The following is a 9,687-nucleotide window of genomic DNA, read 5'->3' on the forward strand; positions in this document are numbered from 1 at the left end:
GCTTGAGCCACAGGCGCCGAGCCAGGACCCCTGTAATCTAAAGCAAGGTATCAGTCTGGCCAAATGAGGTTATAGAATCAGGAAATAGAAAGCCTTCTTACTCTCCTTCTCTCTCTCTCCTCCCTGGGGTACCTGCTCTTTCATTTCTGCATCTATCTGCAAATCTACTTCATCTTTCTTTGCAGATCTAAATGTCAGCTCAAATATCCCAGTACTTTTGAGATTTAGATAATATTGACATGAACCGTGTGCAGTGGGATTATGGTGGCTTCTGTGAGATCTCTACAGATTTCTGAACAAGGGGGCAATGACATAAGGGGATGGGGAATGCCAGGCTGATGGTCTCATGGTCACCTCTGGCTCTGGATTCTTGTGTTCTGTAGGTAGGAAACTTCGTTGAAGGTTTGGAGAGTTATAACACAGCAGTGTAATCAGCATTGACTACAAGGGATACTTTCAGATACTCCTGAGAAATTTCTTATGGCTCTTCATTCAAAAAATTCTTCTACTACAAACTTTATTACTGACTTCTTTCTCCTCTCGTCCTCAGGGAAACAGTTTTTTCCTGGTGTCATGCAGAATAGTTTTACTGTCTTTTTTGTTTCGGATCCTTCTGATAACCATGCCCTCAGGGTTTCAAATTCTATCCTAAGCAACAAGACTGTGTCCCTTTATAGTTGTGTTAATTTGCAAGGATTGCTGTAACAAAGTACCACAGAGTAGATGGCTTAAACAACAGAAGTTTAGTTTCTCAAAGTTCTGGATGCTGAAAGTCCCAAGATCAAGGTATTAGTGGTGTTATCTTTTCCTGACTGCCACGGAGGAAGGATCTGTTCCAGGATTTTCATTTTGATTTGTAAATTGCTATCTTCTCTGTGGGTCTTCATATTATATTCTCTCTGTATGTGTCTGTGTCTAAATTTCCTCATCTTAATAAGGACACTGGTCATATTGTGTTGTCCAATAAAGACATCTATCTTGATGATTTTAGTTTAATTTAATTACCTCTTTAAAGATCCTAGACCCTTTGTGGTTCACAAGCGTGGTAACTGGGTTTTCTTGCTATTGTGTGAGACGTGTCTCTCTTTAATCTTGTGGGCACATTACTTGTCTGATGTGGGGGAATAAATCTCCCCAAAATGCCTATCTTCAAATTCAGTTACATTCTGAGGTACTGAGGATTAGAACGTTTTTTTTTTTTTTTGAGATAGAGTCTCACTGTGTCTCCCTCAGTAGAGTGCTGTGATATTACAGTTCACAACAACCCCAAACTCTTGGGCTTAAGTGATTCTTTGCCTCAGCCTCCCGGGTGACTATAGCACTCACCACAACTCCCGGCAATTTTTTTTTTTCCAGTTTTTGGCTGGGGCTGGGTTTGAACCCGCCACCTCCGGCATATGGGGCCAGCACCTTACTCCTTTGAGCCGCAGGTGTCACCCGCTCCTGGCTATTTTTTTGTTGTAGATGTCATTTTTTTTTTTTAAAGCAGGCCCTGGCTGGATTCAAACCTGCCAAACCTTGTTTATGTGGCTGGCACCCTAACCACTGAGCTATAGGTGCCAGGCCAGGATTAGAACTTATAAGGACTTTGGGGGGTAGGGACACAATTCAGCCTATAGTGCTGGTATTTTTTGTTAATATATTTTTTACAGTGTTTATGGAGAGGAAAGAGTCCTCTCTGCAGCAACTTAGTTAAGCAAATATCTTTGGCTGATTAGAATTAGATTCCAATTCTAAATCTCCAGGTTGGAGAATCAGATTGACAGAGGTTATGTATCTACTTCAGAACACTCAGTTTTGGCCAGGAATCAGGCTGAAGGTGTCCATCTTTGCTGACTAGAAACAGTTACCAGTAAAATGCTGTTAAAAAACTAGTATAAATTAAAATTTAATTAGAATTGAAACGAGCACTATGGTATATTTTCCAACTTTAATCTTTTAGCATTAATTTCAATAGCAAAATGTATTCTTGATAATTTATTACTTATAAAATTTTATGATTGATCAAGACTTAAAAGAAAAATAATTTGAAATGGTTATTTTATATCTGTATTTAATGTTGAAGTAATTGGTACAGTTAAGCTTCTAATATGAAATCATAGAGCTACAAAGCAAGGTGAATTTGGTTAAATATTGCAACTTGCTTTGTCTGACATTATCCAGATACTATATAGGTGCTAATGAATTATTCAATTTGAGGAGACATGCAGTGAAAATTGCATCACTCTGGTTTTGTGTGCTGTGGTAAGCAGTGATATTTTTTTCCTTACCCATAGTTTTTTCTTCAAATGGCTACCTTGTGCCAAATTAAGATATGAATTTGCAAATAGCTTCATTTTATGTGCCAGCAATAATAACTAGACTCACCAAGGAAAAGTATCCTTAGCCACCTTTACAAAAGATGATACTTCATATTTCTTTCTTTCATTTTATGCTTATGTCAATACAACTTACTTTTTTCTGCGACACATTTAAGATTTCCCCATGTCTAAGAGTGTTGTGATCAGTGTCCTTAATGTCAGAGAAGTCTTCATTAGCTGGAAACGTGGCTAGAGGTCACATTTTCTAAGTAGGAATGTGCTCTTACTTTTGGCTTGGAGGGCAGAGGCAAGCTTTTCCCTACCACTCCAATTCTTTCCCCCTCCGCATTATAGGATAGTTGTTAAGTGTTTGGTTTTCAAAACAAGAAAGTCCTGGGCTCAAATCTCAGTTCAACCATATACTAATTGTTCGATCTTGGGTAAATTACGGGGTTTCTGAGCTTAATTTCTTCATCTGTTAGAAGTAATATTGTGATTATTATAAGAATTAAATGCGAGATGCTTAGCAAAAGCCTGGCACACAGTAAATGTTTAAAAAGCAGCAATAACGCCTGGTGCGGCAGCTCACCCCTGTAAGCTTAGCACTCTGGGAGGCCGAGGTGGGTGGATTGCTTGAGCTCAGGAGTTCAAGACCAGCCTGAACAAGAGTGAGACCCCCTCCATCTCTAAAAATAGCTGGGTGCTGTGGCAGGGCCTGTCATCCCAGCTAGCTACTTGGGAGGATGAAGCAAGAGAATCACTTGAGCCCAAGAGTTTGAAGATGCTGTGAGCTGAGACGCTACAGCACTCTGAGGTGACAAAGTGAGACTCTGCCTCAAAAAATAAACACATACATACATAAAATGCAGCAATAATTCAAAATATAGTAATCATTATTTCCCATGCCAGGCCTGTGGATACAGAGTTGCGTGCAGCACCAGTCCTGTCTTCAAGGAACTTAACAGAGTGAGATGCAAAACATTGCATTGTAGGGGGTGGTGGGAGGACTGGCTTGCTGTTGGTCAAAGAATATAAATTTTCAGCTGCATAGGAGGAATTAACTCAGTAGATCTGAGTACCATCATGGTGACTATAATTAGTAACAACAGGTTTTATGCTTGAAAATTGATGAGTAGATTTTAAGTGTTCTCAAAACAAAAAAGTATGTGGGCTAATGCATACCTCATACATAAGGTAAAATAGCTTGATTTTGCCATTTTACAATGTATACATATACCAAAATGTCATGTTGTACCTTATAAATATTTATAGTTTTTACTTGTTGTTCAAACAAAAGTATCATTATAAATGTATCTTTATGTTGGGAAGGCACTTGGTACTTGGTTCTTGATACAGGCAGTCCTTGGGTTATGGACAGCCTGACTTACAGTATTCTGCATTTAAGAATGGGCTCCCAAGGCGCCCCATAAGGATAACTTACAAATAAAGAAATAAATAATTTCTTCTGTGCATGCAAACAAACCCATGTGTTGTAAGTGGTTCACTGGCACAGCAGCTTTATGCTAGCCGTTACTGTTGTCGTTTATACAGCCGCACAGCATCACTTTGTCTTAATATTTGTTTGATTTTGTGAGTCTGTGTTTACCCTTATGACCAAGGTGATCTTAATAGAAACAAAAGTAGAAATAATAAGTGTTTGGAGAAACATTGGACACCATAATTCACTGGGAAAACATTAATCTTTAGTTGCTTAACTATCAGAATAACTGTAAAGGATAAGGTGAGAATTATGGAACATGAGAAAAGCAATCCTCCAAAGCATCAATCATTATGAAACAGTGTAAAGGATTAATTATTGAAACGGAAAGGTTATTATTGATCTGCTTATATGATCAAAATAAGCATTTTCATTCCCATTAGCCTAGTGTTGATGCAATGTTAAGTGAGGGTTAACCTTGGATTGTTTATTTATTTCTTCCATTTCCTATTGAACTTTTTGTGAGTTTGTTTTTATGTTCTGTTTGTTTTAATTAAAAGAAAAAAAGCACAATAGTTTTTATAACTTACTACAGTACAGTGGTATTATTATTATAGCATTATACTATGTTATTATTACCACATATGAGCCATTGCAGTATTATTATTATTACTGCTCCTACTATAGATGCAGTGTTCATCAGGGATCTGAGTTACATACACATCCAACCTAAAGACGTTCTCAGGGGGACCTATGGCTCAAAGGAGTAGGGTGCCGGCCCTATATACTGGAGGTGGTGGATTCAAACCCAGCCCCAGCCCAAAACAACAACAACAGAAAAAAAAGACATTCTCAGGAACGTATCTTTTCCATAACCTGGGGACTGCCTAGTTAAATGCTATATTATTCTTTTTAAAATTACCTGTAGTTAAAATTTATTTTTAACTTTGCTTTTTTTTCTTTTTTTTTGAGATAGAGCCTCAAGCTGTCACCCTGGGTAGAGTGGGTAGAGTGCTGTGGCATCACAGCTCACAGCAATCTCTAACTCCTGGGCTAAGCGATTCTCTTGCCTCAGCCTCCCAAGTAGCTGGGACTACAGGCATCTGCCACAGTGCCTAGCTGTTTTTGGTTGCAGCCATCATTGTTATTTGGCAGGCCGGGCTGGATTCGAACCCACCAGCTCAGGTGTACATGGCTGGCGCCTTAGATGCTTGAGCCACAGGCACCAAGCCTTAACTTTACTTTTTAAGTTAAAATCTTGCTTAACACATAGAGCAAGTTATTGTAAATGACTCATTAAGACTGTAGGTGTTGGCATTCTTTGCTCTGACCTTAGTTCTGCCCCAGCCCAGGGACTGCCAGGCTATTTCCTAGGTACCAGGGAGAGGACAACCAAGTGGGCATCATATCCAAATGTTGGGGCATATTCAGCCTAGAAGATAGGTTTTGGTTAAGTAGGGAGTTGAGAGAAGGGACTAGAGGAATGTGAGATACAAACTTAGAACATCTATCCAGAATTGACACAAAGAAAAATAGGATCAAGTCATTCAATTTGTACCCAAGGCCAGACTTCCTCCAGGCACCTGTACCCTGGGGAAGGAAGGACAGGGAAACTTCAGGAACTCAAGAGTTCTAGGTAGGAGCTAAAGCCAGGAGCCTCACCTCCCCAAGAGCAGTGTAACCAGGGGATAGGGTATGAAAGAGGGGGAGAGATCGTTAGCCCAATTGTCCTTAAACGTTTTTAACTGTTGATCTTTACTTATTTACTATTTGTATGTTATTCACATATACCTCTGTTAATACTAACATCTCAGTGCACAATAAAGTTCATTGTTACTGATAATTGCAATTATTTCAAATGGTTTAAAAATAATTTTAAATTATTTTAGCTGGTTTCTTTCCAGATTCAATTATATCATTGCTGTTTTTAAATGAAGATGGGTCTGAAGAAGCTGTTGTACTCTTTTCTTGTTGGTTATCTCCAGTTTTCCTTTTCTTTGTGAAAGCCATTTTGTGACAGTTAATTTAGTAATCCATATATACACTGAGTTGAACACATGTAGACAGAAATACAGTCTGTATACTGAAACCCAGTGAAATACTAAGGTGCTCTATTTAATCTCTTTCTGATTGAAAACTACTGCTCTTCCCTCAGGTTTTTTACATATCATATGGAATATATGTTCTTCACTAATATTCATAGAATGAATATAATCCTTTCTTTTTTTCTAAGCCAATAATGGAAGAGGTTGGGAGAAGCTAAGAAGGGATTACTTTGCTTCTCATAATGAAGAAAAGGCAGGGGAAATAGATTGCTATATAGGGCTGCAAAGGAGAGGAGATAGAATGGACCTTAAAAAGGCGTGGGATATTACCAGAGGGGGTGAGTTTTGGAGGAAAGAGATGAATAAAGGGATCTTTTGAGGAAGTTTTACTGTATGATATTGGAGTAGTCTATCTTCCATATCTTTTATTCTGGTTATATATTTTTGACTAAAAATGCTTCATTCTTTTATTTTTTCAATGGCAAAGAGTATAATAGTACACACTCAAAATGCATTTTCTTGGCTCGGCACCTATAGCTCAAGTGGCTAAGGCATCAGCCACATACACCAGACCTGGCAGGTTCAAATCCAGCCTGGGCCTGCCAAACAACAATGACAAGTACAACCAAAAAAATAGCTGGCATTGTGGTGGGCCCCTTTAGTCCCAGTTACTTGGGAGGCTGAGGCAAGACAATTGCTTAAGGCCAAGAGTTGGAGGTTGCTGTGAGCTGTGACGCTACAGCACTCTACCCAGGGTGACAGCTTGAGGCTTTGTTTCAAAAATTAAAAATAAAAAAATGCCTTTTCTTTCTACTTGCCTACTTAAAACTCCTGTCAAACTCAAGATCCATCTTTTTTCAAGAAGACCGTACCAGACTATAATTTCTAGAAATAGCAGCAACAGTATCTCCCATCCTGCTTGCTTTTCTTATAAGGTGATCTTGACACTCTTCCCTTCACTGGCGAGGCTATACATATGCAAATAAGTGCATGAAAAGATGTTCGTCACTACTAGTGATTATCAAAATGCAAATTAAAACCACAATGAGTTACTCCTAACATACTTATTACAATAGCTAAAATAAAAAATATATGGCACCACCAAATATTGGTGAGGATGCAGAGACACTGGGTGTCTCACACATGGCTGATGGAAATATAAAATGTCATAGCCACTCTGGAAAATGGTTTGACAGTTTATTAAAAAAATAAATAGGCTGGGTGCAGGGGCTCATGCTTGTAATCCCAGCATTTTGGGAGTCTGAGGCAGGAAGATTGGTTGAGGCCTGGAATTTGAAACCAGCCTGGGCAATGTAGTGAGACTGTGTCACTATTTAAAAACCCCAAACAAACAGGAAGAAAAAAAATTAGATGGACATGGTGGCACATGCCTGTGGTTCTTGTTACTCAGGAGGTCAAAGCGGCAAGATCACCGAAGCCCAGTTCAAGATTATTGTGAGCTATGATTGTACCACTACAGTTCAGCCTGGGTGACAGAGTAAGACCTTGTTTCTAAAAATAAAACAAACAAACAAAAAACTAAACGTATACTTAACATATGATTCAGCACTTGTACTCCTTGGTATTTACCCAAAGGAGTTGAAAATTTACATTACACAAATGTTCGTGGTACCTTATTTGTAATAGTTTCAATCCATAAAGACCAAAATGTCCTATAATAGCTGAATAGATAAGCAAATTGTGATGTATCCATACCAGGGAGTACTATTTACCAATAAGAGGGATGGACGATTGATGTTTGCAGTAACTTCGGTGGATCTCAAGGTCATTATGCTGAATGAAAAGTACCCATCTTAAAAGGACATGTACTGTATACTTTTGTTTATATACACATAACATTTTGGAAATGACAGAACTGTAGAGATGGAGAACAAATTAGTGGTTGCCTAGGGCTGGGTGTAATGGTGTGACTCGAAAGGGAAGTCAGGGAGATCTTTTTTTTTTTTTAATTAAATGATAGCTGTGTACATTAATGCAAACATGGGGTACAGTGTAGTGTTTGGTGGTGGTTTTATATCTTAATTTCATTGGTAGTTTCTTGAATGTACACATATGATAAAATGGCATGGAGAAGGATAATGTCAATTTCCTGATTTTAAGTCACTATCATTACCACGGTGTATCTGTAGAAGCTGAATGAGGTGTACATGAAACCTTTCTATTCTATCTGTGCAACTTTGTGTGAATCCATAATTATTTCAAAATAAAAAGTTAAAAAAAATACAAGAAAGTAAATTTTGATTAGACCTTCATTAGCCTTAATCTCTATTCCTTCTCTGCCCTTGGAAAAGGTACCAGAGGGGTGTGGGCAGGGGGCACCAGAAATATTTTATAATTTCTCTTGTGAATTTTTTCTTGGACCTCAGTATTAAGTAGAATTACATATTTAATTTCCAGATTTTGTGGGTTTTCCAGATGTCCAATTATAATTAATTTATAATTTAATTCCATCGCATAAAATCTTAAAGTTTTGAAGTTTATTGAGAATTTATAGCTTAGTATATATACTGTCGTAGTGAATTTTCCTTTTTTTGTTTTAGAGACCGAGTCTCATTATGTCATCCTGGAGGCCGTGGCATTACAGCTCATAGCAACCTCAAATTCTTGGGCTTGAGTGATTCTCTTGTCTCAGCCTCCCAAGCTGCTGGGACTACAGGTGTCATCCACAACACCTGGCTATTTTTTGGTTGTGGTTGTCGTTGTTTAGCAGTTCCTGGCCAGGTTGGAACCCGCCAGCCCTGGTATATGTGGCTGGCGCCTTAACCACTGAGCTATGGACACTGAGCCCTTCATGAATTTTCTTTTTTTTTGAGACAGAGCCTCAAGCTATCCCCCTGGATAGAGTGCCGTGAGTTCACAGCTCACAGCAACCTCCAACTCCTGGGCTCAAGCAAGTCTCCTGCCTTAGCCTCCCAAGTAGCTGGGACCACAGGCGCCCACCACAACGCCCAGCTATTTTTTGGTTGCAGCCGTCATTGTTGTTTGGTGGGTCTGGGCTGGATTTGAACCCACCACCTTAGGTGTATGTGGCTGGTGCCTTAGCCACTTGAGCCACAGGCGCCAAGCCCATGAATTTTCTATGTATACTTGAGTAGAATGCACATTCTGCAGTTGGTGGGTAGCAAGTTTTAGAAATGTTAATTAGGTCATGATGCATTTCTTCCCTTGCTGATATTTTTGCCTACCTATGTTATCAGTTACTGAGAGAGGGTTATTACATTCTCTAATATTGTTAGTGGATTTCTCTATTTCTCTCTCTCTCTTTCTTTCTTTCTTTCTTTCTTTTTTTTTTTTTTTTTGAGACAGAGCCTCAAGCTGTTGCCCTGGGTGGAGAGCTGTGGCATCACAGCTCACAGCAACCTCCAATGCCTGGGCTCAAGCAATTCTCCCACCTCTGCCTCCCAAGTAACTGGGACTACAGGCACCTGCCACAATGCCCGGCAATTTTTTGGTTGTAGCCATCATTGTTGTTTGGTGGGCCCTGGGCTGGATTTGAACCTACCAGCTCAGGTACGTGGCTGGCGCCTTAGCCACCTGAGCCACAGGCACTGAGACTCTATTTCTTTTTAAATTTCTGTCAATATTTGATTAATGAATTTTGAAGATCTTATTACATACATACATATTCAGATTCTTTGCTATCCCTTATGAACTTTTTTTATCACTGTGGAATATCCGACTTTACCTTTTGTAATATTCATTACCTTAAGTCCTATTTTGTATGATGTTACTGTAGCTTTCTTATACTTCCTATTTTTATAATGCATATTTTTTCATTCTTTTACTTTCAGTCACTTTGCCTCTTTATATATTTTTCTCTCTGTTCTTCACCTTGTATAATTTCTATTGATCTGTCTTTGCATTCACTGACTTTTTCAGTTGC

General features: G+C 38.9%; 1 pseudogene; it reads left to right on the forward strand.

Moving 5' to 3' along the window:
• Nucleotides 1–1,022: 1,022 nt before the first annotated feature.
• On the forward strand, nt 1,023–1,117 carry LOC111723531 (annotated as a pseudogene).
• The last annotated feature ends 8,570 nt before the right edge of the window (nt 1,118–9,687 follow it).

This window comes from Otolemur garnettii, unplaced genomic scaffold, assembly GCF_000181295.1.
Source record: "Otolemur garnettii isolate 467f Iridium unplaced genomic scaffold, OtoGar3 scaffold00012, whole genome shotgun sequence".
Lineage (NCBI taxonomy): Eukaryota > Metazoa > Chordata > Mammalia > Primates > Galagidae > Otolemur > Otolemur garnettii.